The 16,155-nt window shown below is 41.6% G+C and overlaps 1 long non-coding RNA gene across 3 annotated transcripts in view; it reads right to left on the reverse strand.

The window, feature by feature from the left end:
* Positions 1–5,161: 5,161 nt before the first annotated feature.
* The window catches only part of LOC107402714 (uncharacterized), a 31,543-nt gene continuing 20,549 nt past the window's right edge, over positions 5,162–16,155 (reverse strand). For all 3 annotated transcript variants that reach the window (XR_013048268.1, XR_013048267.1, XR_013048266.1), the window contains 2 exons: positions 8,010–8,102; positions 5,162–5,977 (listed from right to left, as the gene is read on the reverse strand). This is a non-coding gene — a long non-coding RNA (uncharacterized LOC107402714). The remainder of the gene's footprint in view (positions 5,978–8,009; positions 8,103–16,155) is intronic.

Here is a 16,155-nt window from a genome sequence, read left to right on the forward strand (position 1 = left end):
AGAGGAAGTAGCCTGCCTCTGTGGTATTTTCATCCCTAGTAGAGGAAGCCAAGAGTAATTGTGGGAATCTGGTGGCCAGTGTCTTACCATAATCTCTCTCTCTCTCTACACTCAGCAAAACCTGCCTGCCTCCTCACTGCAGCTCTCCACTTGTGAGACATATGTTCCCAAACAGAAGTTGCAAAGTAAATTGTTCAGTTATTTTTGAAATAGCCTATGAAGAACATGAGAACACATACACATTTTTGCATATGCATGCATATTCATAGAAAAAAGCTGGGAATATAGCAAAATGCTGATGGTTATGATTACTGGATTATTCTCTTCATCATTTTCTTCCTGTTGTCACAAAATCCCTTCTTAAGGGCTTCTGAGACAGCTCAGGAGGTAAGGGCAATCTCTGGTAAGTCTGACACCTGAGTTCAAGCCCTGGAACCCATGTGGAAGGAGAGAATTCACTTCCGCAACTTGTTCTCTGACCTCCACAAACATGTCATAGCACCAATGTGCATGTGTGCACCCATACACACACAAAATTAATAAAGAGGATGTGATAATCAAGACCTTCTCAACCTATGGCAAGCAGTTGAAGCTGGCCATGAAAGCAACGTGGGTGCCATTAATAATATTTTAAAGCATAAACTGATCAAAACAGGCTAGCACTCAGCCTGACTGGGCCGCCTTTGAGGGGTTTTGTTACCACTTTTTAAAATCAGCATCATGTTGGTCTCCAAAATAAAGGAGCATCTCTATCCCAATGAACATTGAAAAGGGATATCAGCTAGGCATGTATTTATTTATGAGAATTTCATAAATGAATATTGTGTTTACATAAATTCAATCACTTCCTCTCCCTCTTCTTGCTCTCCCCATATCTCTTCCCATTCCCTCTCAAGTTCATAACCTCTTCTTATATAATTACTATGGCTACAGATCCATTCACACACACACACGATGCAGGAATTGATACAGAAGCTATGGAGATATGCTGCTTACTGACTTGTTGCCCATGGCTATCTCAGATCGCTTTCTTACACCATCCAGGGCCACCCCAAGAGTGGTACCTCCCACAGTGAACTGGCCCCTTCCTCATTAATCGTTAATCATGAAAATGTACCACAAGCTCGCCCACAGGACAACCCGGTGAGAGCATTTTCTCAACTGAGGTTCCCTCTAACATTCCTCTAGTTTGTGTCAAGTTGACATAAAACTAGCCACTATAGTCATCACTCAGGTCTTGTTTAGGCAAACACATTTTTGAGATTTCATCGGTGCAGTTTTCCTGTCCTGTCTAGAAGACACTATGTCATAGCGGGTATCCTGGCCCTCTGACTCTTAAAATCTTTTTTTTCCCCTGTAATGCCCCCTGAGCCTTAGGTGTGGGAGCTTCATTATAGATGTATCAGTTGGAACTGGATTTTCTGCTTATTATTTGCATCTTGACCAGTTGTGGGATTCTGTAATAACTTCCATATACTTGCTTTGATGAGGGTTGAGAGCTACACTTACCTGTGGATATAAGGATAAGTATTTATGATACAATTAGAAACTATAATGATATGGGGGGAAATGACAATAGTAGGGTCTCTACTAGGATCCATGAGTAGCTGGCTGGGTTTATAGTGAATTATAGGAAGACACGAATTCCTTCCTATTAAGCAGGCTTTAAATCCAATTAGATAGCTGTTGGTTACCCCCAGGATATAGGTTCCACTACTGTACCCTTGGGAACATCTTGTCAGGGTGATAATTGCTACGGTTCATAGGCTTTGCAGAGGGACAGGATTACTGATTGCTTTCTCCTTTGGCAGCTTGAAAAGCACCATCAGATACTATGAGAGAGAGCCTGTCCTCAGGGAGTAGGCTTCAGGTCAGTTTCTGCTTGTTTCCTTCAAGTCCTGTGTCCAAAGTGTCTTCAGCAATAGGGTCTTACCTTCAAGTTCTGAGAGGCAACCAAGGACAACGTCAATAGCCTATGTAGTTTGAGAGTCTCCTAGATCCCCTGACCAGTAACTCAAAGGGAGGGTTCCCTTGCCTGGCACTGGGATTTTTGTTAGTCTATGGCTCTTGAAGTGGAGCATTATCACCCCCGGGGTATAACTTCATTAAATAATAGTGATATATATATATATATGTGTGTGTGTGTGTGTGTGTGTGTGTGTGTGTGTGTTATTTAAAAATGAATATTTGCAGAAAGGAATCAATTACATATCTATTTTTTTAAGATTTATTCATTTATTATGTATACAGAAGAGGGCACCATATCTCATTACAGATGGTTGTGAGCCACCATGTGGGTGCTGGGAATTGAACTCAGGACCTCTGGAAGAGCAGTTGGTACTCTTAACCTCTGAGCCATCTCTCCAGCCCCACATATCTATTTTAAAATAAGCTTATAAAATAATGTATTTCCTTGTGTCTTTTTGAAGCATCTTTAGTATTATTCACTTCTCCTTCCCTCCCCCCTTACCCTCCTCAGTCAATTCACCCCCTCTCCATGTTTTTCCCTTTTCCCCACCTCAAAGCATCTGTATCCTACCATCGCCCTCTCTAAAGCTCCTTCTTTCCTTTCCCTTCCCACAGGGTCCTTTTTTTTTTTTTTTTTTTTTTTTTGAGACAGGGTTTCTCTGTGTAGTTTTGGTTCCTGTTCTGGATCTCTCTCTCTCTCTCTCTCTCTCTCTCTCTCTCTCTCTCTCTCTCTCTCTCTCTCTCTCTCTCTCTCTCTCTCCCAGGCTGGCCTCGAACTCACAGAGATCCTCCCAAGTATTGGGATTAAAGGTGTGTGCCACCACCACTTAGCAGCCACAGGGTCCATTTTTATGGATTCTGTGTTTATTCCAGGTAACATACACAACTCATAAGATTCAGAACTAGGATTCACAAATAAGAGAGAACATGTGACATTTGTCTTTCTGGATCTGGGTTATTTCAACTCAACATAGTATTTTCTAGTTCTAGTCATTTACCTAAAAAGTTCATTTTTCTTTATATCTGAATAGAAATCCATTGTGGATATGTACCACATTTTTATTATCCATTATCAGTTGAAAGACATCTAAGCTCTTTTCATTTCTTAGCTATTGTGAGTAGGGTTGCAATGAACATGGTTGAGTAAGGATCTCTGTCGTAGGTTATGAAGTCCTTTGGGCATATGCCAGCAAGTGATATAGTTGGGTCATATGGTTAGTCAATTTTTAGTCTTTATAAAAATCTCCACATTGATTTCCACAGTGGTCTCACTAGTTTGCAATCCTACCAAGTGAATGATGGTTTCTTTCCCCCCATATCCTAACTAGTAGTCATCAGTTGTTTTCTTGGTTTATTTATTTTGCATTTGAACTTTTTATTTTTAAAAATAGACATGACAACAGTTGGCACATTTCCTGTCTCAGAGGAAGAACACGTAAATGTTTTCCTCCCTCAGAGAAATTTTTTTAAAATTAAGAATAGATTGTTTTCTCAAACAATATATTCTGATGACAGTTTCTCCTCCCTCTACTCCTCCCAGTTCTTCCTCCCCTCCCCTCCCCTCCCATCTGGATCCACTCCCTTTCTGTCTCTCACTAGAAAAGAACAGACTTCTAAGAGGTAACAACAAAACATAACAAAATAAAATATAATAAGCTAGAGCAAAAGCTGTCACGTCAAAGTTGGAAAAGGCAAATCAACAAAGGGAAAAATGCCCCAAGAGAAGACGCGAGAATCAGAGACCCCCTCGTTCACACACTCGGGAGTCCCGCAGAACCACTAAACTTAAAGCTATAGTTTATATGCAGAGGACCTGGTGCAGAGCTGCTGCGTTGGCGCCGTGCTTGCTGCTCCAGTCTCTGTGAGTTTATATGATCTTTGTTTGCTCAGTAGTTTTGGAGGGCCTTATTCTCCTGGTGTCCTCCACCTCCTCTCTCTCCCCCATTCCTGCTGCCTCCTCTTCTGAGGGGTTCCCTGCTGTGGGATGGTCTGTATGTCAAGTTGCTCTGATTGGTCAATAAATAAAACACTGATTGGCCAGTGGCTAGGCAGGAAGTATAGGCAGGACTAACAGAGAGGAGAAAAGAAAGAACAGGAAGGCAGAAGGAGTCACAGCCAGCCGCAGCCAAGACAAGCAGCATGTGAAGATGCCGGTGAGCCACGAGCCACGTGGCAAGGTATAGATTTATAAAAATGGATTAATTTAAGCTATGAGAGCAGTTAGCAAGAAGCCTGACACAGCCATACAGTTTGTAAGCAATATAAGTCTCTGTGTTTACTTGGTTGGGTCTAAGCAACTGTGGGACTGGCAGGTGACAGAGATTTGTCCTGATTGTGGGCAAGGCAGGAAAACTCTAGTTACAGTTCCCTGAGGTCTGAGGGGAAGGATTTGATGGAAGCATCCCATTTCGAGCTGTTGTACCAAAATCTCACTCTCTGCATAATCTCTGGCTGTGGGTCTCTGTATTTGTTCCCATCTGCTGGAGGAGGAAGCTTCTCTGATGATGGCTGAGTACGGCACTGATCTATGGCATACCAGAATATCATTAGAAGTCATTTTATTGTTAGTTTCCTTTTTGTTTTTCAGACCAGTAGTATATGGTTGTACCCTAGGTCTCTGGGCTAGCTTGTCTCCGGTTCTTGGTCACCTGAGCAGTATCAGGTATGGGTTCCAATTTGTGGAGTGGGCTTTAAATCAAGTCAGACATTGGTTGGTTGCTCCCACAGGTTTGTGCCACCGTTGCCCTAGCATATTTTTCAGACAGGGCAGATTGTAGATCAAAGATCTTATGGCTGGGCTGACGTACACATTTCTCTTCTGGTAGCCTGCAGAGTACCGTCCTGTACTAAAGACACTAGAACGTTTTCTTGATTTATAATGCAAGACATTGTACATTCTTCAACTGTCCTGGAGAATGAGTTGGTGATAGTTATCAGAATTATCAATGCTGCTAATCCTTTCCCATTAGGTAACTGATCTCCTAAGAATGAACCCCGAGGGATGCCAGGTGGTGGTGGTGGCGGCGGCGGCGGCGGCGGCGGCGGCGGCGGCGGCGGCGGCGGCGCACACCTTTAATCCCAGCATTCGGGAGGCAGAGGCGGTGGATCTCTGTGAGTTCGAGGCCAGCCTGGACTACCAAGTGAGTCCCAGGAAAGGCGCAAAGCTACACAGAGAAACCCTGTCTCGAAAAAAAAAAAAAAAATGAACCCGAGGAAATTATACTAATGCATACATGGAATTTTATAATTAAGATGTTCATAATAGCTTGTGTATGGATATGTGATAAAGGGACTGTTTCTCCCAGGGATTTGGAGTAGGGGAGCAGTATTTTACACACAATATTTGATGAAGGGAATAGAACATGACAGCAACTGCAAAGAGCTAAGTATAAACTGTTCATATGATATACCTTAATTTTGACAAAGTTAGAAATGAATATTGAATAAACAAATTATTTAATAATTAATTTGTAAGTGGCTATATGATCAAAACTGATTTGGAAAGAAACTCTCAAAGTTATTTCTCTATGCCTATAAATGTTTTATATATGCCCTTCATGTCAACATGTATATGGCGGCTACCTCGTCAACTCAGTTGTTTTGAACCACCCAGGAGACACATGTCTAGATGTATCTTGAAGGAATTTCCAGAGAGGCTCGACTGAGGAGGTAAGAACTTCCCTGAATGTCTGTGTCACCATCTCATGGGTTCATGTCCCTGACTGAATAAAAAGGAAAAGAGGAAAAGGCCAGCTGAATATTAGCATTTGTTCTCTTGTTTGCTTCCTGGTCTGCATCGTGAAGCCACTTCCACCATCTCCACACCTTTGCTTCCATGATGGACTGTGTTTCTCCAAGCTGGGAGCTAAAATAAACCTGTTCCCCTTTACATTGATTTTTGTCAGGTATCTGGTCATAGTGACATTCATCAATTTGTTGAATTCTTCCTGGCATATCAGCATTGACAGTGAAAATGATGGCCACGGTTTGTTACTTAACTTTCTGAAGGCTGTGGAGATAAAACAAGACAAACACAAGGCTTTTGACACATGTCCACAAGTATAAGTTGCACAGTAACTTGTTCAGTTTTTTAAAAGTTAGTCTCTAGAGCTGGAGAGTTAGCTCTACAGTGAGTAAGAGCAGTTATGGTGCAGCATTAAGACCTGAGTACAAATCTGCAGCACCCACATAAAATGCTGGGCATGGCCATGCATGCCTGTAGCCCCAGCACAGAGGGCCAAACACGAGTGGATCCCTGTTCACTGTCCAGCCAGCCCAGCCAAAACAGAGAGTTTCTAGTTGATTGACAGACCCTGTCTTAAAGGAATTAAGTGGAGAGTACTAGAGGAAGACATCTTCCTTTGCCTTCCGCATGTGAGTTTATGAGTGCAGACACTCATGTGTGTGCAAAACACACATGCACACTTGATCGATTAATTAAAACAATAAAATAAAGAAAACGAACATACAGATACATAGCACAAATACATATATGCACTTTTGTACATTCACATAGAAGAAAACAAAACACCATTAGGAGAGACACCCAAATGCAGTCGGCTGTTACAATTGTGACAGGGTGACCACTGTTGGGGTTTTTTTGTTCTTTTCTTTGTATTTTTCTACATTTTATAGATGACTTTCATTTTAAATGAATATGTATTTCTTTTCATATGGTAATTGATAGTAAAGGGTTTACAATAATAATATCAACAACATCCAAGTTAGGCTCCATTCCTGAGCCCTTGAATTTCCTCTTTACTCTGACATGTGGGAGGTGGTTCACAGATAAGAGTACATGTTAGGGAAAGATATAAAGCCATATTGATCATCCTTACAATGTACTCTGTGCTGGCATCTTCTATTAGCTTTGGCAGGTCCCTTTCTGCTCTTCTCTGCTCATCTCAGTGCCCATCTGGACTGGTGTGGAGAGGTTTGCTCTACAGAAGCACCTTTGCCCACTGGTACCAGCCAGCCCTGGTCAAAGCAGTGTATATATATACACCTTCAGGATCTGGGAAAGTCGAGCTCCACAGCTCCTACCACTCAAGGACTTCCTTCTTCTAAGGTCCTAGTGAGTAGTTTCCCCACCTTGTCCCTTCAAGTCTGGTGGCAATAGAGTCCTACTCTCCCTGCTCCATAACTCTTCCTCATTCCTTATCATTTTCTCTCCTCATTCCTCACCACTTTTTCTAAGTGTTGCCCAGATCACTAAAGTCAACCATTTATTGAATGTCTCTTTATATCTGAATTCGGTGAAGTTTCCTGCTGAGCCAGGGATGCAGAGATACGTGGCTATCCTATCCCAGAGTCATCATATACATCTGTTATGGTTTAAATGTAAAAGGTCCCCTGCTGATGGATGTGTTTGGACACTTGATTTCAAAGTTTGGAGCTGTATGGGGGAGCTGTGCAACCTTTAGAAACAGGCCTAGCTGGAGGAAGATCTTATGGAGTATAACCAGGACTTCCTGGTTCTGGAACAATCTCTTCCCACTTCCTGGCTGATGCCATGTAAGGAGCACCTATAAGCTCCTCCCACCAGGTAGCTCACTGCTTCTGCTTCCATGCCTTCTCCCACATGATATACAAACCCTCTCAAAGCACGAACCAAAGCAAACACTGCCTCCCTTGTGTTCCTTTAGCTGATATTTTGCCACAGCAATGAGAAAAATAACTAATATTGTATCCCTGTTCACACTCCACCTGCTGAATCCCTAGGGCTCTCCCCTAATGTCATCCTTGCTATAAGCACAGTGGCTCCTGGGTCTTCACCAGACATCTCTGCACTGGGATCAGGGAATATGATGGGGCCTCCACTGATCATGAAGCTGTACTCTTGGATAGTCTGAGTGGTGTCTCAATGTCCAAGCACAGCCCAGATGTCTAGCCACTATAGCTAATCCACCATTGACCCTTCTTTTTTCCATTCCTGATGTATTGTCCTCTTTGGTTTTTTAATTCTCATATGCACTCTCTGGGAGTAGTTAATCCCCAATCTGAGGAAACTTTCCTCATCTCCCAGTGTGTCCTGTTCATACCAGTTCAGTCTTGTGCTCTGAGGATCTTCCTTTAGTTCCAGAGGTAGCTACAGCCTTCTCATCACCATCTCTGCAAAAGTTCTGGCCCAGATCCTAATGGGAAGTGGGAGGTGTTAGAGCGTAGGAGAAGAACCTGAGGATAATCCCAGCCAGAAATGCCGATGAATGCTATGCAAATTGCTTATGATGTTCACATATGTGAAACAACAGTCTCATGCTTTTTCTAATGAAAAATATGACTTCAAAGCTACATTACATGTACTTTGACCTTCTCTGTGATGCGTAATCACTCCCATTTGGAAGAATCCTATGGAAAGCATCTCATGTGACACTTAAAAAATGGATCAGCACTCTATTCTAATTCCTTGCAGCAAGTGCAGTTATCATTGGTCCTTCTGTATCATAATACTTCTGTCCAGTGCTGATTCTCCACGGCCTGTCTGGCACTGGCTACTTTTCTGAGTGGGATGCCTTTATGTCTACTTATAGGGATTCCTTAATCACTATGGAGCCATGTTCATAATCTATTTCTGTTTAACAAACATCTCCAAACTTAGTTGCTTATTATTTATTATAACTCATGATTTCAGAGCTTAGCTGGATAGTTCTTTTTCTGGTACTCTTTGGGCTAACTCATAGAGCTATGCATCAGGGATGGCGTCTCAGGGCTTTGCTAACATGATGCATGTCATCACAAAGTGGTCTCAGATTCCTGGAGGATGAGAACAGAAGCCTCAGAAAAATGTCATTTCTACCACATCTCATTAGCCAGAATATGTTCTAGAATCAATCCAGAATCTAAGAGACAGAAATACATCCCTGTTCTTCACAGGAGCCACAAAATCACAGTGCCACAGCACACAAAAGGTGGAAAATATTGTTCCATCTTCATAAACAAGCTAACAGACACAAGGGGGATTAAAAAAACCCTCTAATTTTCAAGATAAACCCTTAGTTTAAAAAATAATAGCCGGGCGGTGGTGGCGCACGCCTTTAATCCCAGCACTCGGGAAGCAGAGGCAGGCGGATCTCTTTGAGTTTGAGGCCAGCCTGGTCTACAAAGCGAGTTCCAGGAAAGGCACAAAGCTACACAGAGAAACCCTGTCTCAAAAAACCAAAAAAAAATTAATTTATCAATCAGGTGATTTTAACAAATTATAATTTCATAACATATTATATGAGTATATGATATAAAACAATAAAAGAATAATAATTAAAATTAAACTAATGTACTTCTTAAAATATAACATTCCCAATACTCTGGCAGTTCCCTAATGCTTTTTTATAGTCAATACTTCTGTTCCTCAGTGGTAACCATGGTCCTGAATGTCTTGCTAATTGTTCCATTGGACTATTTATAATTTTGTCACAGGAGTTGGTATGCTTAAACTATATATTTCTTACTCTCTTTGATGAACACTCCATGTTGCTCTTGTGGCTCATCCACGTTAGTGTAACACTCTGCCTTTTCAATTTACACTTCTATGGAGTTTTTGCTTGTGTTGATGCACATCAACTAATTTATACCTTTCACTCTCATTGGACTTTGGGTTTTTCTTTTACATCTTGCTGATATGCATTTGCAATAATTCATTTAGAGTATATAACCTAGTCCTAAAAGGAACTTTAGAAAATTATTGTGTAATGTACTTCTTAAAATATAACATTATATACTTATATACTATAAGTCATGATGAAATTATAATTTATCAAAATCACCTCATTGATAAATTAATGATTTTGTAACTAGAGATTTATCTTGAAAATTAAGAGAAGTGTTTTATTCCCCTTCTGTCTGTTAAATTGTTTCTAGAGATGTCATAATCTTTTCCACAATGTTCGGCTTTACTAGGCAACAGCAAACTACAACTTACTCCCCTTCTAACATCCTGTGAAAACTCCCAATGCTTTATCTCTAAGCCAACATATGATCTTTTAAAGTTATTTTTTTCTGATTCAGTGATATGAATTAGTATGTCACTCTGTTTTCAGTGGGCATTTTATTCACTAATGGGGTTGAGAATATTTCCATAGACTTATTGATCATTTCTCTTTATTAGTCTATAAAATGTCTGTAGACTAGCCAGATGGTAGTGGTGCATGTCTTTACTCCCAGCCCTCAGGAGGCAGAGGCAGGAGGATCTCTGTGACTTCAAGGCCAGCCTGGTCTACAGATTGAGTTCTAGGACAGGCTCCAAAGCTACACAGAGAAACTCTGTCTCAGAAAAAAAAAAGCCATAGACATATTTTGCCTGTTTCTATTGTCTTTCAGTTATTCTTAAGGAATCTTCATACTCTCAAGATACTACCCAGTCACTTATATTAAAATATCTTTTTTCCAGCTCATGGGTCATTTTTTACCAAATTATGTTTCTTTCTAATGCCACTAATTTCATTTAAAAAACACCCCACTTCTCTGACTACAACCCCTTGTCTTTGAACCTCAACTCTTCCTGAGAAAAATTCCTTTTCTATTCTTCTAGAGCAGTAGTTCTCAATCATCCTAATGCTGCACACCTTTAATACATATTGTGGTGACCCTCAACATAAAATTATTTTCGTTGCTACTTCATAACTAATTTTGCTACTGTTACAAATTGCAATGTAAGCATCTGATGTGAGACTTCCATGAAAGGGTTGTTCAACCCCCAAAGGGGTCACAACCCACAGGTTGAGAACTGCAGAGCTAGAGACACTTGTGCAAATAGGCTTTGGAAGGCCTGCTTATTGCCCAACATCTCAGAAAGTTACAAATCCTAGTTTCTTGGGAAAGGCCCTTTGTCCCCTAAGTTGTGCCATGAATTGGCCAATCTACAGCTGGAGATAGCGAACGCGTCAGCAAATAGAAAGAGAGATGACCTCCACGCTCCAGAGCTGGAATGAGGGACACTCCCATCACCTGCTGCACAGTGAGGAAAGAGAAGAGTGGAAAAGTCACACATAGCCTGGGAATCACCTCTGGTGAGTTTTCCAGTCTCAGCTGATTTTTATGTTCTTCCTCTTGCTCCTCATCACTTTTCTTCTCTCTCCATCAACAAGGTCTTGCTTCCAAGCCCGGGCCAAGCCGGCCCAGCCGTGTAACTCAAACCTTGATAGGAACCGTATCTTCTGCCCTGATTTAGACCTTCGCAAAGCACACCACACAGGAAAGTACTTGCCTATCAATCAATATGGGTTTATTTTGTTTATTTTCCCCTTTGTGTTTGGCATGAAAAACATTAGACTCTACAGCCTTCTGAACCTTCCTCCCACCATCCCTCGCATCCAGCCCCTTAGGGTTCCCACCACCTCCCTAAGGCTCTTCCCCACCCCCACCTCCATTCCCATGCCCATTTCCACCTCGTCTGACCATCTTCCTTTCCCATCCCTGCCATATGGCACAAAGATCTCCAGATAAATAGTGAGGTTTAAAAAAAAAACATGGAAATATTCCTCCAAGCAGCTTTTGAAACATAACCCTGCAAACTGCCTAAAGGTTGGGCATTGGGCATCAAGGAAAGCTTAGCGGGAACAAATGTAAACAAAGAATGCCCCAAGCTACTGCAGTCCTTGACTTCCTGTTGCTACGATAAAAACACCAACCAGAAGCAACTAGGGAGAAGAACGGTTTTGTCTGACTGATGAGTCAGAAAGCGAAGGCAGGAATTCACAGCAGGAACTGAAGCAGAGACCATGGAGACATGCTGCTTACTGGATTGCTTCTGTAGCTTGCTCAGCTACATTTCTTATACAACTACTATCTGCCCGGGGTGGCACCGTCCATGATGGGCTTTGCCCTCCGATATCAATCATTAACCAAGAAAATGCCCCATAGACATGAATACAGGCCAAAGTGACATGATGGAGACAATTTCTCACCAGAAGTTTTCTCTTCTCAGATGACACTAGTTTGTGTTAACAAAAACTAGCCAACATGGCCATCCTGCCACAGCAGCCAGCAGGAAGCTCCTGTGGAGCTAATAGTCTGGGTCTCACTAGTAGCTGGTAGAGTCCAAGGTGGGGTAAGTTCTTAGGGTCAGGGCTGCAGGTCTTGAGTGAAGCTCTAACCAGTGGGAGTCACTGAAGACAGCAGATCCCTAAATGTCTGCACCACTTTGCATCTCATATTGCCTTGTGGCAAATTCTGATATTGTTTTCCTTATCTATATTTAGTCCTTAAGTTCTCATATCTCTTATTACAGTTACATATTCTAGCTTGCTAGTTGCACATCAGTTCTTGTCAGAGCAGGGACCCAGATCCATACCTCTTACATAACACATCACACTCTACAGATGCTCAATAAATACCAATCCAGTGAAATCATGACTTTTAAACAACTCTCCAGCTTTCTAAAGAAAGATCATAATTATTCCTTCTCTTATAGGTAGCTCCTTCAATCCTGAATAATTATAGATACTCTTCTTGAATTAATCTTTCTTGTTGCAAAAAATGTATTTCAGCTACAGAAGACTCATGTTTTAAAAGAAGCAGATATTTAAGTTTTTATGAAGGCTTTTATATTTCATTTCCGTGCTAAGCAGATGAGACTGTATTTTCTTGGCTGTCTTGGGTGAAGCACCCCATAATCCTTGGGGTGCTTGAGACACTCTTGGAGGGACAGCAAGATAAAAATGATCTTTGTCACAATACAAAGCAGTGGCGGTGCACGCCTTTAATCCCAGCACTCGGGAAGTAGAGGCAGGCATATCTCTGTGAGTTCGAGGCCAGCCTGGGCTACAGAGCGAGTTTCAGGACAGGCTCCAACGCTACAGAGAAACCCTGTCTCAAAAAACCAAAAAAAAAAAAAAAAAAAAAAAAGTAATTAGTACTTACATTCCAAATCAAAGATGGGCAGAACCGATGGCACCTCAGCATTGGCTGTCATTATATTCTTCATAACATGCACTTGCCATTTTTTTTAAAGCCAGTTTTACCTGAGTGTCCTTGATGAATTAGTAAGATCATTTGATTGAGTCTTGGCCATTGATAACACATCTTTTTAATGCCTAAGTGACGAGTGAGAACGTCACACAAATCACCACAGTTTCATTACGAATCTAAGGGTTTCTTGGGGGGAATGCAAGCATGAAGTTCAACTGTGGGCTCCATTGTTGGCTTGTCCGTGGGGTACCACTTGGAACTGGAAGGAATAACAGGCAAATTGGGGGGTGTATGACTTGGCAGATATTTTCTCCAAAAGTAAAGAAGTGAACCTGTCATTTCAAAGGAAGTTTTAAAGACAGACATGGCAACGTACCCCAGTAGCCCCAACACTCTGTATGCTGAGGTAAGTGGGTCATAAGCTCCAGGACAGCCTGAGCTACATAACTTTCTCAAAAACAAAGCAAAACAAAATCACACATTACTGAAGAGAAAGTCAAACCTGAAATCACTTTCACAACTACACTCAATCATCACCTAACATCAGGGGCTGGGGACATGATCAAAGTGCAAGACAAATCACTTGGTCTTACAGCACATGACCACTTAATATGGGTTCAGATTCCCATTGTAACTAACTTCTAAACAACTAATTAATACTGGACTGGTGAGATGGCTCAGCAGATAAAGGTGATTGCTGCTAAGTCTGACAACCTGTGTTCAAGCCCCAGGACACACATGGAGAAGAAAAGGAGTGACTCCCATAAGTTATTGCCATGGATGCAGTGACATTTGTGCACACACGTGACTGAATATGCATGCATGCACACACACAAACACGCACACTACATAAATACTTTAATAATGACTGTGTTTTCGTGTGTCATCAAAGAATAGCCACACTTGTTTATTTGTTTCAATTCTGTGTATGCGTGTGTGCCTATGTGGATATGTGCACAAAAGTACAGATACCTGTGGAGACCCAAATAGGGTGTCAGGTCCTTCAGAGTTGGAACTACAGGCAGTTGTGAACTGTAGCATGAATCTTAAAAGTTCTTATTAATAAAATCAAACCTGAGGCCAGTTATTGAGCTGAATGCTGGACGATCAGAGAAGCAGAACAAGCCACAGCGACCTCACCTTGCCAATTCCTCAGCTGGTCCTGTTTCCTCAGACTGGAAGCCTCTGAGTCCACATCCAGAATGACTCTCATTCTAGCAGAATGAAAGTCTAGAAGCCTGAAAGCTTAATCAGCCAAATGCTTCTAGTTTCTGGCTCTCATACCTTATATACCTTTCTGCTTTTAGCCATCACTCCCTGGGATTAAAGGCTTGCTTTCTGGGATTAAAGGCATGAGTCACCATGCTTCGCTGTATCCTTGAACACATGGATTTCTGCCTCTGGAATGCTAGGATTAAAGGCGTGTACTACCACTGCCTATCCTCTATGTTTAATATTGTGGCTGTTCTGTTTCTGACCCCAGATGAGTTTATTAGAGTGCAAAATATTTTGGGGAGCACAATACCACCACAGTGAACCACCCAATGTGGTTGCTGGGAATTGAACTTGGGTGCTCTGTGAGAGCTGTATATACTCTAATCACTGAGTCCCAACAATGATATAAAAAGACTGGAAATACTTTATATAGTTCAGTTATAAAACAGAGTTGCAAAAATATAAAACAATGGCATTCTAGCTTTTAAAAATACAGTTACTAAAATTCTTCATTTGTACTAATATGTAACGGATTTTTAAAATAAATTTTACATTAACAATGGACTCTTGTTGGACTCTTCAAAACATTTTAATTTTTATTACAGGGACCAAAAACCACTTGGTAGGCCAACTCAACTTGTAGATCTGCTTATTCAATCAGACTTACTGGTCCAGAGTAAGATGCACTCCCTATCTTTTAAGTTCAAAGCAGATCAATTTGCCCGTGTGCGCTGTCTACCCATTGTCTGTGCTGGCTTCTGTGGCGGCTTCTGTGGCATGTTTTTGTGGGTTCACATGGCTTGACTGAGCAACAGCTGTGTTGCACTGTACAGAGGAGCTTGGTGTTACAAGAAAACACAGAGAATCTGCCTTTCCAGATCCTTCATTAAAATGTGTCAGATTGCCCTCTGAACTTATTATTGTGAAAAGCATCTTCTTATCTATATAAACTTTCTGTTTCAAAGACAATCACCTGCCCTTAAGTAAACTCTGCCCCCAGTTTCACAAAACCTTAGCCTAGGATTGTCTGCCTAGTGCGGTGTCATCAAAAGTTGATGTCAGTTAGAGTCCACTGTGGTCACAGTTTTTCTTATGAATCCGCCTGAGTCTCCTGAGAGGACGATTTCCCCAAATAGTTCATGATTAATTCAGCATCCTTGTTCTTACCGCTCAAGTGACTTATTGAAAGGGTCTCAGTCAGAGATGCTTCGTATTAGAACAACACTCTGTTTGAAGTACTAGCTTATCTTCTGTCTAACCCTGTTGGTCTAGAAGGTACATGCGTTTCTGTGTCTGCTGCCTATAGAATCCTCCTATCATCCCCCGGAGTCCTCCAACCTGCAACGATTTCTTCCACTGCGCTCGTGAACACTGTGATTTTTCTTCCAAAATTTGCAAAGTTGGTGACATTTGTTGCTCTCAAAAGTATTTTCAACGTCTTCAGATCCCCTTTTGGATCATTTTCTTAAGTAACACAGGAATTCATTTCAACTAGCAGTTTAGGGCTTGTTTCTTTTTAAAATTGGTATATTAATGGTGTTTTTTCTTATTTTCCTCTCCCTGTAGTTCTGGATTCGAGCATGTGGTCACTGTTATGTAACAGGTCACCCACAGCTAGCCTTCTGTAGCTATTCCTCATCACCACTCAGGACAAAATGCATTGTATTTATTTCCTTGTGGGATTAGACCGGCTTTTCTAAAAATAATTTGTCTCATCCCAAATTCCACACTCCTGTAGGTGGTCCTGATCCAAGAATAGTAACTGCACCGTGTGTAGATCCTTCTTTAGGGATATTCCCTAGTTATTATCACTTGGTCTGACTTTGTCCCTTCTCTCCTTAATGCAATTAAGAGTTCAAGCTCCTCACTGAATTCAACAACTATGTGTCAAGCACATGCTGGAATAAATCCTGGGAGAGGCAGTGTTATAGTGAACAATATAAAACTCTGAACACACGAGGTCCTCTGATCTCCACCTAGTTCAGTCCACAGAGGAGGAGGCGACAGGCTGGCGGGAGAATTGGCACAAACACAAGACTTTGGGAGCACGGAGGAGGCCAGCAGTTATCC

This window comes from Peromyscus maniculatus, chromosome 1 (genome assembly GCF_049852395.1).
Source record: "Peromyscus maniculatus bairdii isolate BWxNUB_F1_BW_parent chromosome 1, HU_Pman_BW_mat_3.1, whole genome shotgun sequence".
NCBI classification, from domain to species: domain Eukaryota; kingdom Metazoa; phylum Chordata; class Mammalia; order Rodentia; family Cricetidae; genus Peromyscus; species Peromyscus maniculatus.